At 42.7% G+C, this 27,247-nt stretch overlaps 1 protein-coding gene across 4 annotated transcripts in view; it reads right to left on the minus strand.

Annotated features, from left to right (window-relative positions):
- The window catches only part of GLI2 (GLI family zinc finger 2), a 468,774-nt gene that overhangs the window by 431,022 nt on the left and 10,505 nt on the right, over positions 1-27,247 (minus strand). Inside the window, exons 1-3 of one of the 4 annotated variants that reach the window (XR_010305337.1) lie at positions 23,415-23,489; positions 20,166-20,241; positions 18,400-18,750 (exon numbers count right to left, since the gene is read on the minus strand). The exons of 2 other annotated variants lie outside the window; for them this stretch is intronic. The gene's annotated coding sequence lies outside the window, so the exon portion shown is untranslated. Of the gene's footprint in view, positions 1-18,399; positions 18,751-20,165; positions 20,242-23,414; positions 23,490-27,247 lie in introns of those variants that run through there. One more of the 4 variants, XR_010305336.1, reaches the window with a different exon arrangement.

Below are 27,247 nucleotides of genomic sequence, written 5' to 3' on the forward strand. Positions count from 1 at the left end.
AGCCTGGATGAGGCACTCAGTGCCATGGTCTAGTTGACTGGATAGGGCTGGGTGCTAGGTTGGACTGGATGATCTTGGAGGTCTCTTCCAACCTGGTCGATTCTATGATTCAAACAGCACCTTTCAGTAGAGACATATAAAGCCATAGGAACAACGGATTCAGAACAGAGAAACAGGTGCTTCCACAGCTCAAATGCTGATGCTAGAGAAGTCATCCATGAGCAAATCATGCTGTTGCTGGGTTGGGGAGAGTCAGTTTTTCATCTGCAATATTATGGTATGTTAAGCTAAAATATGCAGACAAAAAAGGGAATTGAAGAAGGGTCAGATTTTCAGATGGTGTCAGCATAACACTGCTCCACCAGCTGAAGACATGGCCCTTAAAGTTTGTAAAGGCCTTTGAGCCACTTGGGCACACAATGCCACACAAATGCAAGATGAGATATCCCTTCATGCTGGTGATGAATTGCCACCTTGTTCCTCTTAAGAACAAAGATAAACAAAGCAAAGAATGTAAGTTAATACTAAGGCAAAATAAAATACATGCAGATAAAGTTATGTCTCGCTAAAATATATTATCATTTTCCTGCTCCTTTTTCTCTTACTCCAGAGCAAAGTTTGTCCCTGGCCTCAAAAGTCTGCAATACTGATGCTGATCTCGCTTGCAGTGGTAGGGCAATCTGCTGAAATTGTGTACTTAGGACACATTTTTGCACAAGGCAGCAAAAGAAAAAAAAAAAAAATCAGTCATTAGTTATTTGCTTGGTGGTTCCTTTCAGCACATCTTAAAGCTTTGTCAAGTATTATCATAGAATCAACCAGGTTGGAAGAGACCTCCAAGATCATCCAGTCCAACCTAGCACTCAGCCCTATCCAGTCAACTAGACCATGGCACTAAGTGCCTCAGCCAGGCTTTTCTTGAGGACCTCCAGGCACGATGACTCCACCACCTCCCTGGGCAGCCCATTCCAATGCCAATCACTCTCTCTGTCAAGAACTTCCTCCTAACATCCAGCCTATACTTTCCCTGACACAACTTGAGACTGTGTCCCCTTGTTCTGTTGCTGGTTGTCTGGGAGAAGAGACCAACCCCCACCTGGTTACAACCTCCCTTTGGGTAGTTGTAGACAGCAATGAAGTCACCCCTGAGCCTCCTCTTCTCCAGGCTAAACAACCCCAGCTCCCTCAGCCTCTCCTCACAGGCTTTGTGTTCCAGGCCCTTCACCTGACTTGTTGCCCTTCTCTGGGCACATTCCAGCACCTCAACATATCTCTTGAGAGCTGGACACAGTAGTCAAGGTGTGGCCTGACCAGAGTACAATCCTCTCTGGTAAAACCACAGATATAAACAGATTCTTCACATGCATTAGGTTGCAACACAGTACAACACATGGGTGACCTATAAGCCAAGAGATCTTATGTATCCTTTCTCCTTTAGCCACCCAAACGTTTTCTTTACCCCAGAACATGCTATTTTCTTCCCTTTTACCCATACTCAGTCTTTGCTTTGGGGAAACACTGTAACATCACGTATCCTGAAGGCTACCCTTTGTCCCTATATAATGTTTTCTGGGTTACCTAATTGCTTTTGTGCATTTAAAAAAAAGAGTTTGTTACATGAATTCCCAGATGATGATTTCCATCAGTAATGCTTCCCCAGGATAGGAAAGAATCCATTCCTTAGCTGTACCTTAAGGATAAGCCAAATGGGTTATACGCACAGTGTTAAAGGCAGCCAGGGAACAAACTCAAGCATAAGTATCCCAGTTATCTGCTGTACTCCACTGCTACTTCAATATGTTTCAGACCACATCCACTTTTTTCAGAACAAGTCTGCATGCTGGACCAGCCCTACAGTTGGAGGGGAGCAGCAGAGGCAAGGAGTCAATGACAAACCCAAACGTGCTCAGGAACCCAGCAGAAAGGTCAGCGACCACACTTGGACACCTTGCACTCTACTAAGAACAGGAACCAGAAGCTCAAACCCTTTTTTTTCCCCCCCATCGAGTTCAATAATGCAAAGAACTGGGGAACAGTGAAAGTCAACGAAGTGTGTCTGTTGCTACCAGTCCAGTTGTACTATCCCTTTTGGATTGCCTGGATCACTGCCTATGAAAGTCCCAAACCTAAACCTTTGATGACTTTAATACAAATTACCAAATGATGCAGTTTAAGTGCGCATTGCTCCATTATTCCTCTGTGCTCAAAATGTTTAAGCCACTCACTCAGAAGGAAAAAGTGCAGGCTGACTTCAGCAGACAGTGAAGCACATCATGAAAAAAATACCAGCTATTTAAAGAGGCCTCATGAGCATCCTGTCATTAGAAAAGCATTCAGAAGGAAGGTGGTAAATACTAATAAATTGCAAATAGAAGCAGGGTCCAGTTTATAGAGAGATTAAAAGTGGGAGAAACACAAAGCTAGATTTTGCCATAGATTGTTTTTCTCTAGCAATATGTTACAAGATTTATCCACATCGATACCTGTTTATTTTTCTGTTGCTCTAGGAAAGGTAAAGGGTTGGACTTGATGATCTGTGAGGTCTCTTCCAATCTTAACAATACTGTGATACATCTATGTGTTGCTACACAATGTTCAGTAATAGCATTACTCTTGTCTTGATGCATGTTTTTCAGCAAAACTGCACTTCAATTAACTTCTGTTATCTAATCCCAGCAGCTGATTAATTAACTGACATTTTATGCCCTCTGGTACTGAATCTGACAGGATGGGATCTATTAATCTACAAAGTCCTGAGCTCACATTTAAACTCCCCATTACCCCAAAAGCAACTTCCCTGCATTTACTACTTGGACCTCTATGGAAAGCGGCAACTTAAAGTAGTGTTCATTTCAGGACGGTAGCCCCCAGGAAAGGATAGGATACAACCCAGCATCCACTGACCCATGCACATCCCAGCAGCAGCAAAGCAAGTAGCATCAAACAGTCTTCTACATGGAAATAAGAGTTTGAAAGTATTTTTTCCCATCTATGGCTTACATGGCCAACATATGTTCCTATTCAACTAGTGTTTCACTTTCGACCTACATAGCTCCAGGGCTGCAGATGTACAAGCTGCTGTATGTGAGACTCTTCTCAGCTAGTACTAAACTTGATTACTCAGCAAACTCTCTTTCCATGGAGCAAAGAGAGATATCTGCAAGATCTGAAGGGCTCAGGTACTACAACAAGTGGAGATCTGTGAGAAAGGAGGTGCAATCTATGTGGCTTCTACCATGAATGGACCTTGAAGTGTACAAATAGCATATCTTTCCTTTTCTCAAAGGCTGCAAGACACTCCACTGACTGTGATAACACATTTTCACAGGCTACTTTAATCTCTCAAGGAGGTACTTAACGAAGTAGAATAACACAATAACTGATCTTCTGGTGGGATTTCAGCCTCCAGATGCTGATAGAAAGCCTGGTTTCTCATAGCCTCTTGACTTTGGCAGGATTTCTAAAAGCATCCAGAAAGTATAAACAGCACAAACCCAAATGCATACCTAGATCCAGGCTTAGCTGTGTTTACGCTGAACATCCCTGTTATCAACTGTGAGTTACTACAGGAGCCAACTTTACTGCACTAGCAGTCCTGCTTTACAGCAGTAAAGCTTAAACACAGAGCAGTTAATGGATCTGCCCACAGTCCTCGCAGTGAGTCCTGCAGCACTGACCTTGTATTTCCCTTCATTCCCTCATCAGAGAGGTATTTCTGCACCATCTCCCACACCTTCTCTCATGCTTGGAACAGCTTTCCAAGCTCCAGTCAGCACACATCAGCCCCTCACCTCATTCAAACTGCTCCTGAGAAATCCCTTTGCCTACAAACATCAAAGACCAGACCTTGTGCTGAGCTTGTTCACACAGCACAACAATCTAGCCTCCTGCGTTGGTATAAACAGAGGGCCCAGTAAAATATAGGTGCATCTAAACTCAGAAACTATGAATCCACAAGCTATAGCATCCTGCTCCACTCTTTTCTGATATCTGTTGTATCTTCATTTATCACACCTGTCCTTTAGACCAGTAAGCAATTCATGAAAGGGACCCCATCCTGCCTGTTTCCTAGGATATACCTACAGCAAATGTGGGGATTATACAGCAAGATGGAGAATACTGATTCTCCTGCACTGACACCACAGTCAGTGTCTCAAATAGGCTAAGAAGCTGTGAATGCATGAAAGCAAATGGAAACATTCTGTTTGGGAAATTATATGTCTGGGCACTTTCCTGTGCTTGAACTCACTTTTCTAAGGAGAGCCTGCTGAACCTTTTCCAAGACTAAAGAAAGCACATCAGCCCAGACACCAGTTATCCCAGTGAACATTTCCTCCCTCTTGTACCCAGGCTGTCTGACCTCTCCCCTCAACCAGAGGAGCCATCCTGGGCTGAATCTGTTCCAGCACCCTAGTCTGTAGAGGTCAGGGTTCCCGCACAATCAAAGCTGCTGTCACAAACACCCCCACAGGATTGTGGCATACCAAGAAACAGGGGCAAGCTTCCTGCTACTTTCAGTGTTGCTACATACTCAAGGAATAATGCAAAGTCTTTCTCTTTTGTTACCCTCTGTCAAGGAGAGGAAAATTAATGACTGTGAGAGATGACATTTTCCAAAATCAATATTGTTTATTAATGTTGCTATTCAGAGCTCTCACCATCCTGGCCACTAATTTTAATAATATTTCAGTTCTTACACGGTCATGGAAATGTTCTATGGATAATATCTAGTAACAACCAGCAAAATATAGAAACATTTAATTGAACTGGAAGAGAAGATTCCCGTGGTCAAATGCCGCTTGTGGTCAATATGCCACTTGCCCAGTAGATGGGCTTAAGGAGCTCTTTCTGCTCTACAGCAGAAAGCAATGGAGAACTACAAAGTGCTATTTAAGCATTTACTCACAAATTATTACTACCACCTTTGCGGGGGCTAGCCACAGTCCAGACAGTGCCCAAACGCTTTCAGAGGACTCTGTCTTATCAGATGTTGAGACCTGAATCTTCCCAGGCTTTTGGGGAAAGGGGGAGACAATCTCTGATCTCGTCTCCTGGCTTCTTCTGGATGATCTGCATGTGTCCAGGACTGCTAAGCAGGACTTTCAGGTGTAGGGGCAGGATGTCGTGCAGTCTTAGCACAACATCACACTGACCATGCAGGCTGATTGTATGCAGGCATCCAGGGTCTGCTCCTGGTAACTCGCAGCAGTGGAGTTTACCAGGCAAACAATAAGGCAGTAGGCAATTGTAGCAGGCAACAGCAGAGCATGGCTAAGCACAGCAGAGAGAGCAGAGGAGCAAAAGCAGGTTGTTTACCTGCACATGTCCTTTTATCAATGTGGGCTGAGATTAAGTGTGCTTTGGACACAGAATAGCCAATCAGGGTGGCAGTTAGCCAAACCAGACCATATTAGGCAAAGCCACAGGCTCGCTTTTCCCTAATTTGGGAAAAGCACAGGCCTTGCACTAGGCAGGCACAAGCTAAGTGTGTGTACCCTACCGTAGGACATGGGCAGGCCAGACTCAGTGGCTACAGGTTCTTTTGTGTCCGTTTCCTCTGCTTGCCTCTCTGGTGGAGCAGAAAAACATGCCTAGGCAAGGCAGGACATGTATAAGCCTATTTTGGGCCTATCAGACCTACCACAACACCCTTGGAACATGCCATATAACACAGCAATACTTCATCCCCAGCTGCTGCGGATGGCCTCAGCACTCCTGCTTGCCTTACATAAAAATAAGGCAAGCCAACAGCACAGGTTAATCTCAGGTGTAATTCACTGGAATTACTAACATTTTGGGGGATTTCTTTGTTTATTGAGGAGAGAGAAGAGAAAAGAAGTGGAATGCCCATTTGCAAATGTGACACAGTCTTCCCAAAACCAGTTGGGCCTCAATTTGCCTCCAGCTGTGTTCCAGCTCAGATGCCTGCGTTAGTACCCCTGGTCTATTCACTGACACCACTCAAGCAAATGCTTTTCAGCTAGCACAGTCTGGGAGCAACTACAACAACAGAGTACTTCTCTGAGTGGCCACCCCCACACCACAGAAACATTTCAGGCCAGTGCTGGAAATTAGAGGCTGACCTCTGGGGTTCCAGCTTTACTAATCACATGGTGGCTTTTCCTTGCTCGAGAGAGAGCAGGGAAGATTTCCAAGGCTTCTGATGCCAGAGGAGCTGCCTTCAGCTCACCATCATGGCTGACAGTATCTGTGCTGCTCTTGGCATGAATTCAGTTCAGAGATCATTAGCTGTAAATACACCAATCATCTGAGTTGCAGCTCTCTAAACCCTAACTGTAAAAACACTTTAGAGAATTATCAGAGTGAAAGGAATCATTTTGGCAGAGTTGAAGAATGTGATTCCTTATCTACTGGCACCTTCACAGTCAGACCACCTCAGTGCAGCCTTGACCTGCAGGTTTGAGATCCTCGCAGGAGGCGAGAGAAGTTCAGTGTCTGGAGCTTCACATTCTGCCAAGTTGCATAGCTCACGTTAGTGATCTTGCTTCACCATACAGGTCTCCCAGCAAAGGTTCATGCACCCTTAACTCAGTTTCCTACAGCTGCCACCAAGCTAGGTTGGGTTCATATTTATCAAAACATATAAGCTTAATACCATACTCTGAGGTATCCAGGCCAAATAAACATTGGGTTTCTGAGAAATATTTATGAAGAACACATCAACACCAAACAAACTCACACATTTTGGAGCTCACCTAAGGAGTGCAGCATTGCAAACTGCAAGTGCCTCCTCAACCAGCATCTCCACCTCTCTCCACTTTCAGAGGCGGATTTAATTAACTATAGCAATTAATCAGGCATCTCAACTCCACCCAACCTCAAGTGTCACCTCACAGCACCTGCTTCACTCTAAAATTATCTCCATAATAGTAATTATTCCAGGACCTCACAGAACTTTTGGCAAACATGTCCCCAAGTGGATCAACCCAAGGAAAATGCCAAATCATCACATCCACAGAATAAGCCTCTCCCACTTCAGCTCAGGAAAGGCATTCTGCTCTCTGGGTGTATCAACCAATGCTGGCAGACTGCAGAAATCCAGTTATCTGGAAAATAATGCACTGTTGCCAATTGTCAGGTAAACCTCTGCTAGCTTTTCCTTGGATCTTGACACACAGTGCAGATTGTCATCCCAAAAGAACAAATACATATGATAAAGCTTCATTGCTTATCACCTTCAGGAATCACAGAGGTCTGTAAGAACAGTCCATAGCAAGTTAAAACTAAAGGGTTATTCTTGCTGTCAAACAGGCAACAGCACATTAAACCTTTCCCTGTAGTTCAGTCATCACAGACACTTTGATGGAAAAGTGACTGAAATGTAGGTTTACCATAGTAGACACTTGGATTTCCAGATCCAGCCTCAGCTAGTATGCCTTTCCAGATTCATATTTGCTATGATTATATGCAAAAAGATTAGCCTGGAAAGTCTTGAAGTGCACAGAAAGGTTACAGAACAGTCGTTAAGGGAGCAGAGATTAAATCCCATGAGCTGTTAGGCACTAGTAGAGTGCATTTGCCCAAGGCTATTCTGTGTAGGAAAGGATGTGTTGTGCATGACATTTTACTAGTTGGGCAGGAACACATAACAGAATATCTGACAGGAGTATGACAGCAGAGTCTTTATATGGCTCAACAATCTTCACATGGATCAATGAAGCAGCATTGGCCCAGATCAAACTGAAAGAAACACAAAACCATATTTTTTAATAATTACACCAATGTTTGGTGAGAGTTTTTTTCTCCCTCTTTTTCTTTTTAAGAATCTTTAGAGCTGTGAACATCTACATACTGTACTTTCAAACTCTACCACAGCTCTTGTGGCTGATATTGCAGACAGGCTAACCGCAGTACCTTGGGTTTTACTTGCACCTATCCAGTAAGGATCAGCTAGTGGGAGAAGACAACTGACAGAGAGAGATGACCCCAGCTAGCTGCCCCATAGATCAAGCCTGCTGCAAATTCAACCACAAGCATCCTTCTTCAGTGTAAGCAGCAGAGAGTGATGACACACCTAGATTATAACACTGGCTCCCCCCTGAGTGTTTTGAATCAAGAGAGACCATGCTTACAAAATAGTCATCATTCTGTGGGTGACTACAGGCACCAGTGGGGTTTCCAAAGACAAATGCACTTGCTCAGCCAAAGCCAGAGCTCAAGAAAAAAAAAAAAAAACTGTACTAAGTATTCAGCAAGTATAATGCTTTGTTGTCCAAACTAACTCAGCACTTTGCCAGTGGTATTTCCTCTTGCACCAGAATCTGTAAAGTGTATCTTGAGTGGGCTGATCAATAGGTAGACCCACTTACACCAAGGCACAAGTCTTGAAGATGAAACAGCACAGAGATCCAAGATATTTTACCAAGTCTCTCAAATATTTCTCCAAATAAAGGCAACAGGACCCAAAGACACCAGAAGTAACAGCACTGCTCACAGATCTTTGTTCTGGCTGTATGTTCCAAGACCACAGGATTCCTCTATCTCAGGCTCTTTAGGAAGGACTGTGGGTGTGCTGGTGGCATCACCACAAAAGCCTCTTGGCTAAAGCATCAGATTATCCACCCATCATTGGCTCCAAACACAACACAACATTCAGCTGGTAAGGTGACCTGCAGTAGCTTACAAGTAAAATGCTACCAACTAAATAAAATTCTACTGGCCCACTTCAACCTCTCATTTGGGTAAGAAAAGCAGAGCATTCTTGAAAATAAGTTCACTTAAGTTAATTAACAACAGTCAGAGCATTGTGATTATTCAAACACAAGGAAAAAATACTGTTACACAAGTCAGTGATGTTGCAACTCCTGCCTTTTGGTCTAGGCTTACAGAAATTACATTGGCCTGCAAGATGTCCACCCTCATTTTTAAGGCTTAAACCTGTTCAAACATGGAGAGATCCTAAAAGTAAGACCCAAATGCAACTGATACTCAGCAGTCTACATGAAGAAGGCTTAGTAACATCCTTGATAACTATTTATTGACTTATTTCTGATCAACAGGACTTGATATTACATGTCAAACATGGATCTGTACATGGAAATCATTAAAACCTACAGTTTCTACAAGTTAAACTGCTTTCCTCAGGCTTTTAAATAAATTCTAGGTTTGAAGTAGAAAAGTAGAAGAGTTAAACAGCAAAGTGAAATGTCACCCCCCCTTTTTTTTTTTTTTTTTTTTTTTTTTTGGATTGATTTGTTTGTTTTTCTGCAATAAAACTAGCAAAGGCTCTAATAGCAAGAAATTAAAGACACTGGTTTGGCCAGAAGCAGCTTTTGTTTGTGATGATATTTTATTCATCATGAAGAAGAAAGTCCATTTCAATTGACTTAAAATCTTTTACAGGGATACACTGAGGGGAGAAGTTAGAGGATCTGTGACTGCATTTAAATTGTCAGCATTGCTACCTAACTCATCTCCTATACGAAGAAGGTGTGAGGGGGTAATTAAAACAATGCAGTAAACAAGCAAAGTTGGATAATCGCTGAGGATGCCAGCAGACACTGGTTGGACACAGCCTGAGTCCAATTTCTGCTGTACTGAGCAAAAAGTCCTGGATCTGTCCTAGCTCTCTGCTCATCCACCACTTTGGATGTCCCCAGCTAATCTGCTGCACGTAGATCACATAACCACCAGCCTCTCTCCTTTATCCCCCTTCAGGGCTTCCTAGGCACAGCAGTGTCATGAAACCAGCCAGCTCAGAGAGCCTGCAGAGCAAGCATAGCCATGTTCCACCTCTTCTCAGGAACTCACGAGATGAGGTAGCAGAGCACTATACTTAAAGGCGATATACTTTACACAACAGAAACCTTCTTACTCCATCACTGCTCTCCAGCACAGAGACTGACTTCTGGCATGTATAGTTACACCCCTCATCTTGCCCAAGAGCAGCTGCCCCATTTCTCTGCTACAGAGAGCAGTGGTTTATTTTGGCATGTTATTCTTATTTTGAAGAAGTATTTTGTATTTGTATAACCATATAATTTTGTAGCTGGAACTTTCCCTTCCTTAACAGGTGATGCTGTACGAGGGCAAATGGTAGTTGTCAGTTTGACAAGTTGAGGCTCATCAGCTCTTTGCTGGGGAATAGTCTTTGTTTCCAAGCTCTAGACCAGAGAAAGACCCTTGCAGCAACATTAACTCAAGCCTCACTAAACAAGACAGGGAAAAAAAAAAAAACACTCCTTCTTCTGTATGTATCTCAGGTACTCTTTTAGCCTCTGGGCTCTTTCAGGGTCAGAAGAATGGAGCTAACTCTTACTAGCTACCCCTGCTCTGAATTAAAAATCCACATTCACAGGCAGCCTGCAGTACACAGTAACTTTGAGGTTACTTCAGCTGATAAAAAGTCTAAGGTTATGCACATAGAAATGGACAAAAAGGTAATAGGTATTTGTGGAGAAGTCATAAAGGTGAGGAAAACAGATCACACTCACTTATGAGAGCTAGAGCTGTATAAAAACTCAACCCATGGGCAAATATAAAATGTCCTGCTGTCTCAGCGGGGACAGCGACCAGCAAGAGATGTCTGTTCAAATAAATCAGGAGGAAACGTTTTGTTCTTCGCAGGTCTCTGTTCCATTCAGATGGGGCATGGTTCAGTCTCTCCTTGGGAGAAACGATATTCACAGATCTGAGATTTTGCAAGCAACAGAGAGGCACATGAACTTGGCACTGTGAGTCAGCCCATGTCAGCAAGAGCCCTGAGTCATGCCACGCTCACCCACATCTGATCTTCCTTGGGAGTTGGTAGCATGAGATCCAATTTTGGCTCCAAGTACTCACTCTGCTTCCAGTTTCAAGTAAGAGGATAGTTATGATAAATTCAAATTATCCTATGCCTGATGCTAGTTTATTTCATCTCAGCCTTCAAACAATGCTCAGTTCAGAACAGTCTCATTTGTACTTGTTGCATAAAACCATGCATTTTACCTACATGTCATTGTGCAATGGTGAAGATATGGTGCGCTCAAGACATTTAGGAATCTCAGTTTCTGTCCAGTGCACAGATGTTGGAGACTAAGCAGACATTATCGCTGCAAAAACACATTAGATCGGTTGACAAAGGAATGACTTACATCACTCAAAGACCAAGGGGGAGAGTGACAGTCTTTTCTAAATTTACATTTTTTACTCTTTAGCAAGAAACGAAACAAAATCTACATTAAGGACGCGATTGAGATTTACAAAGTGTAAGCACTTGGAGTTACAAACTGCCAGAATTTCAGATGTCAGTGTAATCTCAGTTCAACACTCTTGTGAATGCGCACTAAGAGACAGGTTTTACTTATTCGTATCACCCACCAATGAATGCAGGCACCTCATGAGTGGAAAGCAGAGCTGTATTACCATAACACATTGACAGAAGTTTAGGAAGGGGAGAGGGGAGGGGAAAAAAAAAAAAAAAAGGAAAAAAAAAAAGAAAAAGAGACACCACACTGAAAATAAACTGGTTAACATAATACTGGAAAGAAACAAACTGAAAATGCATGAGGAGTTACTAGCACAAGAGCCTGCACCAGACAGATACAGTTAAAGCCACACCTTTGTGTCCTACAAAGAGCAATCTTTAGCAGTAGAGAGGATCTTGGATATGTTTGTTGAGAGGTTTTGGGAGGGTTTAAAAAAAAAAAAGAAATTAAAAAAAAAACCCAACCAACCAAACAAGGACTGACAAAAACCCACACAACCACTAAGGTTTTCAGCATCATTTCCCCCTTAATCTTGAGGAGAACTCCTTGCTGAACATGTAGTTCCAAGCAAATTAGAGATAAAGAACAGTATTAAAACTGCCTGCAAAAAAAAAGTATCTCCCATACAAGTGCTTGTCTTTGTTTTTATCTTTGACATAGATGTAGATTTGTTGGGAAGTAGAAACAGGTCATGCTATGTATTTCTGAAACATCAAGCAAGGCAAAACCACATTCAATTATTGAAAATATCATCCAGCTCATTTGGTATTGCTTCTTACCGCTAGGATTGAGAATAAATTTTTTTCTTTATTAAAAAAATTATTTGACAAACCCACAAACAAACCTTACAGATTCATTTAAATTTTAGGGCCACCCATGGTAACTCTTCCAAAGCACAGTCAAGAAACTGGTTGGTCTCAGATTTGATCATCTACAGCTAAGATGTCCTGAAATTACCAAAAAAAAAAAAAATACCCAAACCCCACAACACATTATAGCTGTTGCAAATAAATATGTATTCTTGGAGCAGACTAATTAAACACAGAAGTGAAAATACCATTGCAGTTTTTCTTAGGTATTTTCTCTGTAACCAAAAAAGAAAAATCCTACAAGATGCAGAGGTGAAATAAATTCTGTGGAGCTGCCCAGAAATGCACTCTCATTAAATGCCATTTTAAGTAGTGCTAGCATTGCCAGCTCAAGGCGTTCAAGCACCATCATGACTTTTCAAACGCTGAGAATCTTGTTATTTGCCTTATGGCTTTTTCACACATTAAACGCACTCGGATCACAATTTAAGCTTGACTCCATAACCATCTCAGTAATATTCAGACTCCATACCAGTACAAATTTGAGACTAACCCAAAAAAATATAGAAAAGCAAAGGATGTTAATGTAACTAGACTAGAGGGTGTAAGCATAAATACTGCAGGAACAATAATTCAAATCATAGCAGCTGGGAGTGTTTAGGTTACCTCGATAAATTTATTACACTTTCTAGCATGTATTCAGTCATGCCTCCAAGGGCAAAAGTATCACAACTCTCACCAAGGGTTGTTGCCACTGTCACCTTAGCTTTGTCAAGATTTTCTTTTAGGTCTATTTCTTTACCACAGCTCTAGCTTGCGTGTAACTTTTTGTTTACCTCCCTCCTGCTGAATTACTGTCATTCAGATACTAGAAGAGGGGCTTCCTAACTCGCACTCCCTCTGCTGACTCTCCAGTGGTGCAGTGGATTTGGTTTTTAAGTCATTTTATTTTTAATGGCTGTACACAACATTCTTCATTCTAAAAGCATCCTGGCACTCCCACACACATTTTTTCAAGTTCAAAACAAGAATCCAACCTACTGATCTTTGAAAGGTCCAAGGCAGGTAGGATTGTGGATTTTGTTTTGTGAGCTTGATGCATCTGGACAATGTCACTAATTTGTCTTTGTGTTTAATTACGTGTTCTGAGAAACCAGAGACCGTTCACAGTTCCTGTAGCACCAGCATAACGTATAAAAGCAGACAGCTGCTTGTTCTTCCAAGAGACCTTGATATCACCATATCAAGGTAATATCACTCTACAGCCCTATATATCACTATAGCCCTAGACTGCACACACTACAGCTTTGATATATATTCAGTGTTGCATAGTGCTTGACCTAATACTATACCGATGAGCTCACGCCACACCTAAAAGATGCTTCAGAGAAGGAGAGGATGAGAGAAGAGTTTAGTTTCTGTGACATGCAGAGTTGTGGGGTTTGTGGACCTCAAATCGATATATGGAAGAGGTCATGTGCTCAGTATTCCTTCCTGTGGTATACATATGTGTATTTTTAAAAATCAATTAAAATGCATGCATACATATCTATTTAACCTTCAGCAAAATCCTTTGTTTTCCTGTTCACCACCACACACCTCCCCTTCTTGGTCTTAAATGAATTGTAGAACTCAGAGCTTGCTTTTTATTTTGGCATCCATCCCAAACCACCGCTTTATAGCATGACACCTCTTACAGCTACACCTGTCCTATACCACACCAATGACAGCCTTTCCACTTGACAACCAACATTGTCACCCTCTTATCCACTCGAGGCCACAGTTTAACCTCTCCTGACAACTTCTACCCATTCTCAATTGAACATTTCCAAATTGCTATAGTCTTCTGTTTTCAATTTTCCCCCTGCCCTGCTTAGTCCATTAACAATAAAACCCATAATTTGACATCACTTCACCACGATTTCAGCAATTCAGGGAACAAAGGAATCACCCAGTACTTTACAAAACATGCACAGACCCATTCCTTAGCACAACACAATTCTGATTCAGTAAGTGTTGTCAAGAGGATTTTACAAGAAACTGAGCCAATATCGGGGAAAGAAAAGAGGGTTTTTTTTTTTCTTAGTAACACATCATGAACATTTGTTAGAATTGAAAGGCAAATTTCTGATTAACCAGATTTATGACCTCTTTAACGTTCAAGCATTTGCAAAAAAAGTGAGTGCAAAGTTCTGAGCTCATGAATATTCTCCTACCTCACATGAGCAAACTGTCACCCAAGGTAAATTCCAAATTGTTTGTGTTTGTAAAATCGGGAATGGTAATTAGTTATATAAGTCACAATGTATTGTTTCTGTTCCTTAACTTGATGACAAAACTACTTAACACATCTTAAATTGCTAAGTGTGAAAATTACCGATATACAATTTATCACTCATTTTGGATTGGTTAATTACACAAGTTCCCACACAGATTGCCTATGGCATATTTGTCTAATGATCTAATTATTCCCTGAAGAAATTAGTGAATAACTTTACATGACAAACCTGACAATTTCACAATCTGCTCCTGGACAATTTGTAAATAGATAAGTTTGATGATATTTTGATTTTTATCTATTAGTGAACTAGTCAATCAGAATTGCGGGTCTTCATCACCTCCAGAAAATAAATCAGACTGGTTTTATTTAAAACAACTATTTCTCCCACAGGCAAAATGGGTCTGCCCCAACCATTACGCATTTGTCTGTTATATGGGTTGAGAATATGATCGAAGTCAATGGAAAAACAACCAAAATCAAGTAAATTTTAGACAGCCAGTGCCAATGGTTTCTCTTTGGAGAAAGTTGAGTAGCATGTACAATGCTAATAATACACCTAGAAGCCCGCAAGGACTGAGGGCTCTTGGAGTTGCTCTGTCTAGAAACTGAGCCTGCTACAACTTCATCCAATTTTGGGGTCCCACACTAGCAAAGAACCCAGTCTAATTTGCAAACAATAAAATCTTTGCACTGTGAGATCTCAGCCATATGAAGGTTGATGGTTGGTATAGGGACAGTATTCAGCACCTGTGCTCACAAGGCAACACAAGTAGAGTGCTATGATTCTCACCATGCCTCTGTAAGGCATGAATCTTTATCAAAGAATCCTTCCAAAAAACAATTCCTTCACATTTGGATAAACTGGGTAGTGATGGCCAATGTTACTGCCACCAGATCTGCTTGGAGCCAGAAGCACAAGACAGACAACCTTGTTTCTATGTTCAGCTGCCTAAGAGTTTCTTGACACCAGGTGCTCTTTTAAAGACACTGATACTGCATTTCTTACAGTGCTACAGCTAAATATCTTGAAGGCAACTTATGAAAGTCAATGGCAATTCCAAGTCTTTGGGGAAGGGCAAGAGTCACTTTGTAAAAGTAAAACCCAATGAGAAAACCACTGAGACTTCTTGGTAGGACAAAAAACATAGACCACGTCAACTGCAAAAAGATGTGAAAAAAAAAAAGGCTTCCTAGAACAAAACAAGTCTGGCTTGGTTGCTGTGGCTAGAAAGTGGTTTTCCCTAAGTTAGGCCCATTTAAAGATACTTATGCATCAGCTTTGCCTACAAAACCTATTTTTACCCAATATTGTGCACTTCACATAATAAAGCCTGACAAGAGGCCATTTCAGTGGCTAGAGGCATAAACAACTTGCAATAGAGTACACATCTAGACATGTAATCACTAGTCTATATTATCTTCACTCCACCAGATGTGAAAAACAGTGTCAAAATACTAAAAGCCACTCTGAAATAAACCAGGGAAGGCATATTCTCATCCACATGTACCCCTCCTCAGTCACAGGACAGATTTTAGCAGTCACCACTGCGCTGAGGTTATGCATCTTGAGAGCTGAAAAGGACAGACCACGTCTGTGTTCCGAAAGGCTGCGTTCCCTTACATACTGCTTCCTGGGGCCTTGTGAGAAGGTGGTCTTTCAGGTACAAGGAAAATAAATAGCTGACAATCTTACTAGAGAATGATCTCAGAAAAGCCACAGTGATGGCAAGGTGACCTCAGGGAGTTCTTTGACTCAAAGAGAACAGGATCAGTGCTGGGCCCAGTCCTGTTCAATATCTTTATTGATGACCTGGATGAGGGGATTGAGTCCAGCATCAGTAAGTTTGCAGATGACACCAAGCTAGGAGCAGGTGTTGGTCTGCTGGAAGGTAGGAGAGCCCTGCAGAGGGACTTGGACAGGCTGGATGGGCGAGCAGAGGCCAATGGGATGAGATTTAACAAGGCCAAATGCAGGGTTCTGCACTTTGGCCACAACAACCCCAAGCAGTGCTATAGGCTGGGGACTGAGTGGCTGGAGAGCAGCCAGGAGGAAAGGGGCCTGGGGGTACTGATAGATAGTAGGCTGAAGATGAGCCAGCAGTGTGCCCAGGTGGCTAAGAGCCAGTGGCATCCTGGCCTGCATCAGGAACAGTGTGGTCAGTAGGACAAGGGAGGTTATTCTGCCCCTGTACTCAACACTGGTCAGGCCACACCTTGAGTACTGTGTCCAGTTCTGGGCCCCTCAATTCAAGAAAGATGTTGAGGTGCTGGAACATGTCCAGAGAAGGGCAACAAAGCTGGTGAGGGGCCTGGAACACAAACCCTATGAGGAGAGGTTGAGGGAGCTGGGGTTGTTTAGCCTGGAGAAGAGGAGGCTCAGGGGTGATCTTATTATTGTCTACAACTACCTGAAGGGAGGTTGTAGCCAGGTGGGGGTTGGCCTCTTCTCCCAGGCAACCAGCAATAGAACAAGGGGACACAGTCTCAAGTTGTGCCAGGGTAGGTACAGGCTGGATGTTAGGAGGAAGTTTTTCACAGAGAGAGTGATTGGCATTGGAATGGGCTGCCCAGGGAGGTGGTGGAGGCACCGTCCCTGGAGGTGTTCAAGAAAAGCCTGGATGAGGCACTTAGTGCCATGGTCTAGTTGACTGGATAGGGCTGGGAGCTAGGTTGGCCTGGATGATCTTGGAGATCTCTTCCAACCTGCTTGATTCTATGATAAAAGTGTGCCACTTTCTGATCACTGTGGTGCTGCTAGCCATGAAAGAGTAGAAAGCAACTCCAAGGCTGATTCCAGCCTGGCAGTAAGGTTAAATATTTTGCTGGGTGTAAATGCTTGTCAATTTAAGTAAATTTTGGCTTGGAAAGAAAAACATGCTATCAGAACCTGCATCTTTAAGGACTGAAACCTCGGGGGAGGAGAAGGCTGGAAAGCCTTGTTGTTATGCACTGCCAGTTGGAACCAGACCCAGATTAAAGCAGATTTCTCACAAGAATGTGAAGCATAGAGTGATGGCTGAGTACCACATGTATCGCACCTTCACCACCAGATCCCTGCTTCTGTCAGTACCTCCACGGGCTACCACGCCGCAGTCCCCACTGCAACCCGTGCCACTAGAAACTGAAAAAATCACTTGAGCACATCAGACAAGCCACTCAGCTGCACTTGCCACTTGCTTATGCAAAGTCCCTCTTCTCTCCCTTCAAATTTCAACCACACTTCATATTTCAGACTGCAAACAGAGTCCAAGCCTGAACATTTCTCTATGTACAACACCTACTACTTTTTCCGCGCTATCAAACCCGCCTGACAGATCAATCACAAAAGACACATTCTATTCTTCAGCTCAGCACTCCCCTCTGATCACACGAGCAGGTAGCACTCAGGCAGCAGCAGATTTCTGAAAGAGCATCCAGCTGTGCATCACATAGCTCTGTTTTTGTAAGGAGGATCAGATAAAACAGGAGAAAAAAGATGACATTATAAGGTACAAGCAAGCTAACAAAGGGATGTGCTCACTTATATCAACAAAAGATGAGGATGAGGTGCTAACAGAAACTGACAAGAAATACTTTAAGTGGCATGAAGTCCATTTCCAGTGTACTAGGGGACAACACAGCCTGTGCTACCAGTCCTTCATCTGATGCAGCCATCCACAGTGATGAACTAGGGGGTTAAGAGAGAAGTGAGAGAGGACTTTTAGTATTTGCATCCGCAGCCTTGCTGTAATAAAAACATCACTATGGCAGGCAGAACATGCCTCTTGCACAGTGCACAGGTGTACTATAAAAGATGGAGTCACCATCACCTGAGGAGGACTGCAGTTTGAGAGGTCACATAGGACATATACCCATTCTAAAGGAATTTGCTGACTTCGGTTGAGTGAAGTGACATTAATAGAACAGTATTTGGGAATTATAGATTAAATACCTGGTAATACAAATAGTAACCACAATATTTCACAGTATCATCAAGGTTGGAAGAGACCTCATAGATCATCAAGTCCAACCCTTTACCACAGAGCTCAAGGCTAGACCATGGCACCAAGTGCCACGTCCAATCTTGCCTTGAACATTTCCAGACTGAAAAGAAAAGAACTTTTAAATCTTCAACTTTACTTTCTCATATAATAGCACAGAAAACACATCTGCAGGCCAGAAAATATGAAAATAGTTTAAAAAAAACAAACATTCATGCAGCACATTATTAACCAGTGGAAATCTGTGCTACAAGGTATTATAATGAAGCAATTGGATGATAATTAAAAGTTTTTAAATGAAAGCCAAATGCTAGGGCTACAAAGTTCCATCTAGTTTATGTCTGCTATCAGTTTTCTTGCACTTTGCTCAGAGGTGTTCAGCTGGATGTTGCAACAAGTGGACTTTTAGTTTCAGTCATCAGAGCGCTTGCATTTAGGAGATTGGGCTACCCCACACTGAAACAGTATCTCTAGGGGAAAAAAACAGTGCATTTAAAAAGAGAGAAATCTCAGAACGATCTCAAGGCAAATCTCTTAGCCTCTTTCTAGCTAATTCAAGAGTTACCTATAGCATACACAAGTAGTTCTAACCACACAGTTATTTTCATAATTGCAAAGGTTGGAAGTTTAATTAGACAATCAGAAGGAAGCCCTGAAGCCAGCCCATTTTCTTAAACAGCTTTACCTAGGCAATGCGAGCAGCATTGTGTAACACGGTGATTTACTCTGAATAGCATAATGTTCCCTTATCTTTTTTTCCTGATTAATTTCCTGACTGAAGTAGCACATAAAAGCTGGTTAGACAACATGTGTCTGGAGCCACGTGTCCTATTCAAATTTTAAATGGAGAGGTGTCTCTCCCCCTTTGCTTGCACATCCATTCCAGGTGCCCTATGTTTCCACCATGACACCACTAAGACCATCTTCAGACCCCAGCTCCTGCAACCACTGCCTATGTGGAATGAATATTTGTTGTTTGCCTTTTTAAGGATTTATTGTACTCAGGGATACAGAAGATGGCTTGAAAAACAGAAGTGCAATGGAACTGAGGTTTGCAATGCAATTCCACAAAGCCTTGACATCCTCACAAGAACTGCTGGTGCAAACAGAAGACCATCATGCCAGGCCTTGGACTGCCTCTTTTCACCACTGCTTCTCAGCTTCAGTTGCCTCCTTCCCTAGACTCACCTGCATGCACGTACATGCTCATTCCCTTTTCAGGAATTTTACTATTGTTTTCAAGATGGAAAAGAGAGAAAAGTGAATCTGAACTCTGCCAGGGCCTCCAGAGCACAGCATGAAGGGATGAAAGCCAAACCTTTCGACTGGGGAAGAGGATGGACAAGCACCAAGTCACATGTGAAACTATCCCCATAGCCAAGCCCCAGGATCTGACCACAGGTAGAGGAGAACAACCAGGTTCAATGGGAAGACTCTGAACTGCCTTCAGTCCCCACCAGTCTCCCTATGGACACCAACCCTCAGCTGACTTTCAGCAAGCCACAGCCACTCTGTACATCTGCTTCCCTCCTGCAGAGCATAAACAGAAGCAGCTGGGCCCAGCTCTGCTCCGTCCCACATCTCGCCTTGCCATTTGCACCCACGCGCAGCGAGCGGTACCCAGCTACGACAGCAGCAATATTTTCCACACACGTGACCAAGGTGCAAACGACAACTTGAGGCACTGGCACATCCACCACCTGCCAGGCTGCACCCCGCTCACCCCACCTCCCCCTCTTCCTCCTCCAACCCCTCTCCTCCGCAGGCTTCAGCTCCCTCCCTGCCTGCTGCCCGCAGAGGAAAACAATCTCCATTTCAGGGGACTTATTTTCTCCTAAGCAGCAAGCAAACATCCCCCTCTTCCCTCTCACACTGCTCCTGTTACCTGTTTTGCTCCTTTGGAGTCTCCCATTTCCCAGAGTGTTTCCAGAGACAGCATTTAACCTCAATGTTTAAAATCCCTGATGGCAAAGAACAACATTCAATGCACAGCCAGAAGTTAGCTTGACCTCAGCCCTGTGCATCAGGCTCCCCAGCTGCACAGCATCCCTAATTAATAGTACCCCTTAGGGTCCCTGCCCCAGACATTCCCGGCAGGAGCAGCTTCAGGGCTGAATTCAGTGGGATTTCACATCTTTTTCTTTTGCGGAGGTGATACTACATTGCCAGCTACACTTTACCACCATATGCAACACCAACACACTGGCAGTTAACGAGCTACAACACAGAACCACTTGGCAACACAGAGAAAATGGGCAGAAAATCCCCAAGCGAGAGGGAAGGGAGAAAAAAATGCAATGAATTGACAGTATTAAGCATGCGGGAGAGAAATGCAAAGGAGAGGCTGCCAGAGGGCAAAGGTGCCCTCCCAGGCTTGAGCACTAAGGAGGGGGACCTCACTAAGGAAAGCAGCTGCTGCTTCAACCATAAGACAGATGAAGCACCTGAATAGTTTCTGGAAAGCAATGGAGGGGGGGAACCAGACCAATTTGAACATGAATTGCCCTCCTGAAGTCACAGCACGTGGCTGCCTGCCACGGCTAGGTATTCCAGAGCTCACGAGGTGCCACCAAGCCTTGAGGGACCTCCGAATGTCCCAATGTTAATTGCACCACAGGAAATGCTCATTTGTAAAAATTGTGGTGTAACTATACCAAAAATATCTGCTGCAGTAAGTGATGCCCTGAAAGGCAGGACCTCTGGTAGTTTGGCTCTACCTCAGGGCACTGGTATGAAAGGCCCATGCAGATGAGCTCAAACAGGGGTGGATTTGAGGTGGGAAAATCAAGTTTTGCTCCTGCTGTAGGAACAAAAAAATTTGGAGCTGTCTTCACTTGTAACACCACATAATTCTAGGTGGCTGCAGATTTATTACTGTATTTTTGCACATTTGGAAGGCTTCCACTTTTGGCCACATAAAAGAAACAAACATTTTCTTTTTCTCAGTATGACCTTCATTTTCTATTCTGAGACAAAATCCATTATAGCAATGCCTGGAAAAATAATATATCTAGCAATTTGCCCTGAGATTTCCTCTGAATTCTGCAACAGATTTAGATTGTGCAGAGCCTTCTCCCCTCTGCCTCTAACAAGAGAACCTGCTTATAAGATTCTTGGGGTTTGAAAGATAATGATGGCTCATGGTACACCATAGTGATTTTTCATGTTATCAGTTTGAGTTGCAATCGTAGCTGAAGACCTGTACTGTGAATTACTTGCCAATTCAGCAGCGCTTCCATAGAGGCTGTGTATTTTACACCTTGACAAGTACTACAGACAGAAGCTAACTGGAGCTTTGACTTAAATGGGAATTATCAAATCCTGAATAGTCTGAATTAGAGTCCCAGGCTGACTTGGACAGAAGACATAACAGAGATAAATTTGCTGCTAACGTTCTATCTTGGGTGGGAGTAACAGTAGGAAAGACAAAATCAAAATATCCATATCTTCCTTGCTCTTTAACAGTAGACTTCTTAATCCTCCCTGAAAAACACTCAGAAAAATTACTTATGTCATGAAATGAGTATTAGGGAAGATAGCTGCCCTCTGCTACAACTAAATTGATGAATATCCTTGCATCATTCTTAGGTAGAAGGGAGAGTGACCTTACTATTCCAACCACATTGCATTATTAGGTACCTTTGAAATAGAAAAATGGGTAGGAAAAAATGTGAAAGTGAGACTGTATTATCTATTCCAGATTTGTGTCTCAAACATTTTTCAGTTCAGGATCACTGGAGTATCACATAGGTACTGCCTGGAACCATGTTTAAGATCCAAGAAGTTCTTTACACCAGCAGAAATAGAGAAATTGGACTCTGTTTTCTGCAGTTAAACCCTCTCACTAGTATAATGTCACTGCACTCAGCCAAGCACTGGGAAATGTTTCAGTTTTCACTTGTTTCCAAAAGTATAGCAAGAAAGGTCTTTAAATTTTTTTTACTAGAGATTCCCTTCACTCATTCCATTTATTTCAGATATAACATATGCAGATTTAGATACTTTATCAGTGACATAAAGCCTATTATCTATTGAATTTCAAGTCTGGGGTAACTCCCAGCAACCAAACACATGATTTAATAATAATTCTGTCATCAAGTGAAATCTTTCACCAAGATAGATACTGAAAGCAGCCTGCCTACATAGCAAGAAAGAGCAAGATACATATTCTTTCTGGGAGGCTTTTCAACAGGGTCAGACCTGTGCAAGTGGCTATCTCAGTCCTTTTATTTCTCCTAAAATTCTGAGCAACATCGATTATAGCAGTAGACTATTTTGTATTTGCTCTTGCTCTGTACTGTTTCACAATCCTGGAGCCTCTCTGTAATCCCCATCCACAGAACAATACAAAAATATCAGCTTTGAACACCAGGAGTTGTTGACCAGATGATAAAGATTTTAATATTCATAAAACCCAGAATGTCAAAGAAGAACATCTTGTATGAGAATTAATGTTTCCAAGTCATAATTGTAACTCACAAAATGCATGAAATGCTAACAGGAAAAGTCTCACTCTCTCTGTCATTTGACATGTGGAAGTTTAATTAAGCACCCACCAAATACTGAGAATTACCTGCTGGAACCATTCAGCTTTTCTTTTTTTATTCCTGTCTATGCTGGCCAGCAAGCCAAACCAGTTTTGATTTCCATATCTTCTATTACTACATTGTTCAATCAGGCATGGGCCAACTCCACATTAACAGCAAATACACTATGTCACCATCTAAAACTGCACTGGCCAAAACCATAAGGTGCTGCTGATTAAGGCCGTGCAAATAGAGCATCCCCGAAAGCAAGAAGAATGGGCACCTGCACTCATGGGAACCAAGGGAGGAGCCAAAGTCTGGCACCTCAGCAGCTCTGATGACCCTGCAGAGAACTATCATCTCTCAACTCTGCGGCAAAAAGATCTGAATCTCCCACAGCCCTTAGGGGAGAGAAAAAAAGAACCAAAACCAAACACACCACACAGATGCAGGTGATATTTCTAGTCATGGTTTTCCATACCATGAGGAAAAGGAAAGAATGACAAGGAGGCTTGTCCATTTACAGACCAACAAGTATGGAAACAGACCAACAGGTATGGAAAGCCCAGTTTACCAAAGTGCTGCAACATATATACTTCACCACTAACCTTCTACACTCCAAGGGCTAGAGAGAGTCTTCTCTCAGCTCCATCTTGTCTGTAGCTCTTACAGCAGCATACAGCACGATGAAGAAAAAAAGATGAACAGCATCCTATGCCATTGTTCTCTGCCTCTGCCACTGCTGCATGGATTTTTATACTCCAAGTGGTGAGTTTTTGATACATATGTTCTACTGGAAGTCCAGAAGTCTGAGTTCAGTTTCCACTTTCAATCTTTTGTTTATAGCTAGAAGCTGCATTAGTTTAACTTAAAAATGAAGTTTTGAACTCTGGCAAGAGGCTTTGTACAGATGCATATTTCTATTTAGGCTAAGCATTTTCAGGCGTGATTCAAACCTGAGAACTTGAAATTAACCTGATTTACACCACAGCAGACTGCATTTGTAGATTTCACATGTAAATCCATTTGATTCATATTGAATCATAGAATCAAGCAGGTTGGAGGAGACCTCCAAGATCATCCAGTCCAACCTAGCACCCAGCCCTATCCAGTCAACTAGACCATGGCACCAAGTGCCTCAGCCAGTCTTTTCTTGAAGACCTCCAGGGACGGTGCCTCCACCACCTCCCTGGCCAGCCCATTCCAATGCCAATCACTCTCTCTGTCAAGAACTTCTTCCTAACATCCAGCCTATACCTCCCCTGGCACAACTTGAGACTGTGTCCCCTTGTTCTGTTGCTGGTTGCCTGGGAGAAGAGACCAACCCCCACCTGGCTACAACCTCCCTTCAGGTAGTTGTAGACAGTAGTAAGGTCACCCCTGAGCCTTCCCTTCTCCAGGCTAAATAACCTCACCTACCTCAGCCTCTCCTCATAGTATTTGTGTTCCAGGCCCTTCACCAGTCTTGCTGCCCTCCTCTGGGCACGTTCCAGCACCTCAACATCTCTCTTGAAAATGCAGATTAAATAAATTCAATTTCATGGTATAAAAAAATTATACCACAAAATTGAATTTATTTCATCTGCATTTTTGATCTCCATTCCCTGCTTTCTGTGTCTATTTAAGTGTTATGCTTTGTCCTACTCATACAAAGAAATTCACGTATTCATGCTGAAATAGGAAAGGCAGGTTGAGGATTTGCAACACTGCCTCAAATTCTGCCATGAAACAAATCGTTAGAATCATCACCAAAAGTTCCTATTGTTACCCAGCATATTACAAAATACACTTCCTACAAAAGTTGTGTTTAAAGTCTGGGGGAGCAAAAAAAAAAAAAAAAAAAAGCACCAAAACATAAGTCAAAACACCAAATATTTCTTTTAATCTAGTCTGAAGCTGTACATCCTGCTTTAACTCAAGCTCTTTGCCCTGGTCACACTCCCAGGACACTCCTTTGCTTAGGTGCTGGCCACCTCCCCTGTGTGTTCTTCAGAGGCCTGCCCACATGATTGTAACTGGGATTTTACAGTTACAAAAAAAGTATTGCTATTCCATTTATGAGCAGCTTTGCTTCTCCAAGCCATGTGAACCTTACTTCTCACTGTTTCACATCTTTTCTGTGGGCTTTTGACACTCCTTCAACTTTGCCTCCACACATTTCCTTCCATGCCACTGCACCGATGCAGAGGCGGGGGGGGAGGTGTCCCCAGAAAAAACTAAGGTGCAGAATGCTTTCATCATCTTGCACCCCCACTCCTTCACTCTGCCGGTCTGAAAGGTATAAGTTTGAGCCTTGGAGCACCCTTCCTAAGGAAACAAACCTCAGTCTACCCATCCTCAGTCTTAAGCAGTCAACATATGCACAATAGCAGATACATATTTCTCTTCTGGAAGCAGTCTTCATGACAATGGTCCTCTTTAAAAACTCCCACTGCATCATTTTATTCCCTTCTTCCTACTCTGACTCTCCCCAGCCCAGTTTCTAGGAAGAAGGGCTTTGATGCCCCTCCTTGCTGTAGAGTGCTGGCTCAATACGTACACCCAGATCTAGCAGGTTAATGTGCTCAGCAGCCTACCTTCTGCACCAGGTAAAAGTCTAAGCCTCAATTGGCTTGTCTTTATGGGTAAGGAAGCTCAGCATGGGTAAATACACCCTTTTGGCCATCTCTTGAAGCAATCCTTGCCATTTCTCTTACAAGTCATCCTACTTGTATGGTCCATTGGCCTTTAGGATCTAGAATGATCAAGTGACAGTCTAGCTATTGTTCATAAAGTAGTACTTAGAGATTCTTCCCAAATAATCTGAAATACAGCCTTCCCAAACCTCTTCACAAATGCAACAAGGACCTGCTTATAATGTCAGTAAGATAAATACATGTCATTATTTTATATATGCAGCTTTGATCCCCTGTCCCCTAGAGGATTCTGCTGCAAAGATCAATTGATCATTAACTACATTTTGTTCATAAGCTCTTTTGCAAGGCACCATATTTTGTTGTCTGCCTGTGTAGTGCCTCGAGCAATAAGGTCCCTTCACACCATAGCAGTGTCGATAATATATACTCCCAACTGTGCTAGGTGCTATACATACACACAGTGACACATAGTAGATTGGTGCTACCAGTTTTTTCTTTGTTGTCTGATAGAATAGGTAATGGATGTTTGCAACAGAGATGAATAAGTGACCCTGCATTATAAAATTGTGTCACAAACATAGTCAAAGCCAACACACATTTGTAAGCCATTTGACTCAAGAAAGCATGAGACTCTACTAGTAGAGATAATCCAATCCAAAACGGAAAGCGTAGACAATATCAAAAGGAAGATGTAATTTGTAATATTTTCCAGTAAAACAGAGATTTTGGCACCAAGATGCGGCAGGATATTTTTCCTCTGTATTTTTTATAAGTGCCTTCACTAGGGTATACAATAGTAGCATAAGAAGTCACACAATGCAGAAGAAAATTCACCTCAAATTTACCACCACTGAGAGATAGATCCCCAGGGCTAACTTATCTGCTCCTACCTAGTCTCTTTTCATGGCCTGCTTCACAAGAGACTGTAGAAATGATGCAAATATTCCTCTTTTCTTTATTAGATAACAATTGTTTGTCTGTTTTGGTTTTGCAGTGGGATAAAGTCTATAACCAGAAGTGCCATCCCAGCAGTGCATGAGGTACCCACAAGTTAATGCTACCTTCTAAGTGATAGCATCTCGTTCAAGGGTCAGACAACACCAAACCTCAGTCCTCTTACAGGGCTGTAACACAGCCCATGCAGACCACAGATTAGGTTGCTGAAAGGCTTAGAGCTGTGCTTGCTGCAGACACAGACTGCAAGAGCTCAGGAGCACTCCCACCATGCCCAGCATCACCTACTGGAGTGACTGGCCAGCACTACTTGGAGTACAGCCAAGTAGCACATACTCACTCTTCCCAAACTCCTCCCAAGCATGAGATCAACTTTTCATTCTTACCCAATGTACAGATGTTTGCCAGAGATCAAGATAAATATTGTCGTGGTTTCTGTTCACATCAGATCAGGAGACCTGTCAGGTGCTAACGCTCAATGTGGAAGCCCTGTGTACAAGGCCACTTCTCCTCCCAGCTAATCTTTGTCTCAGTGTTCTCACAGGGGTTTATATATTTGTGCTACTGCAGTTCTTCCATGGTGCTTTTCACTCAAAAGCATTAATTTGCAGTCAAAGTAGAGACTAAGAAGATTTGCAATTCAGTAGTTCCTGTGCTGCAAGAGAGGTTAAAAGCAAACCCTCCTGGTACTCAACCTTTCTTAGGTGGCTGTGTGAGACCTCCCGAGCTGTACAGTGTAAACAGATCTGGGATTATCTCTGCCACTAGAGTTACCACAGTTTCATTACATTTCCCCCTCCCTCCTAATCCTGGAAGCTGGAACATGAAAGGTCTCTCACAGTAGCAAGTTT

This window comes from Pogoniulus pusillus, chromosome 2, assembly GCF_015220805.1.
Source record: "Pogoniulus pusillus isolate bPogPus1 chromosome 2, bPogPus1.pri, whole genome shotgun sequence".
Classification (NCBI taxonomy): domain Eukaryota; kingdom Metazoa; phylum Chordata; class Aves; order Piciformes; family Lybiidae; genus Pogoniulus; species Pogoniulus pusillus.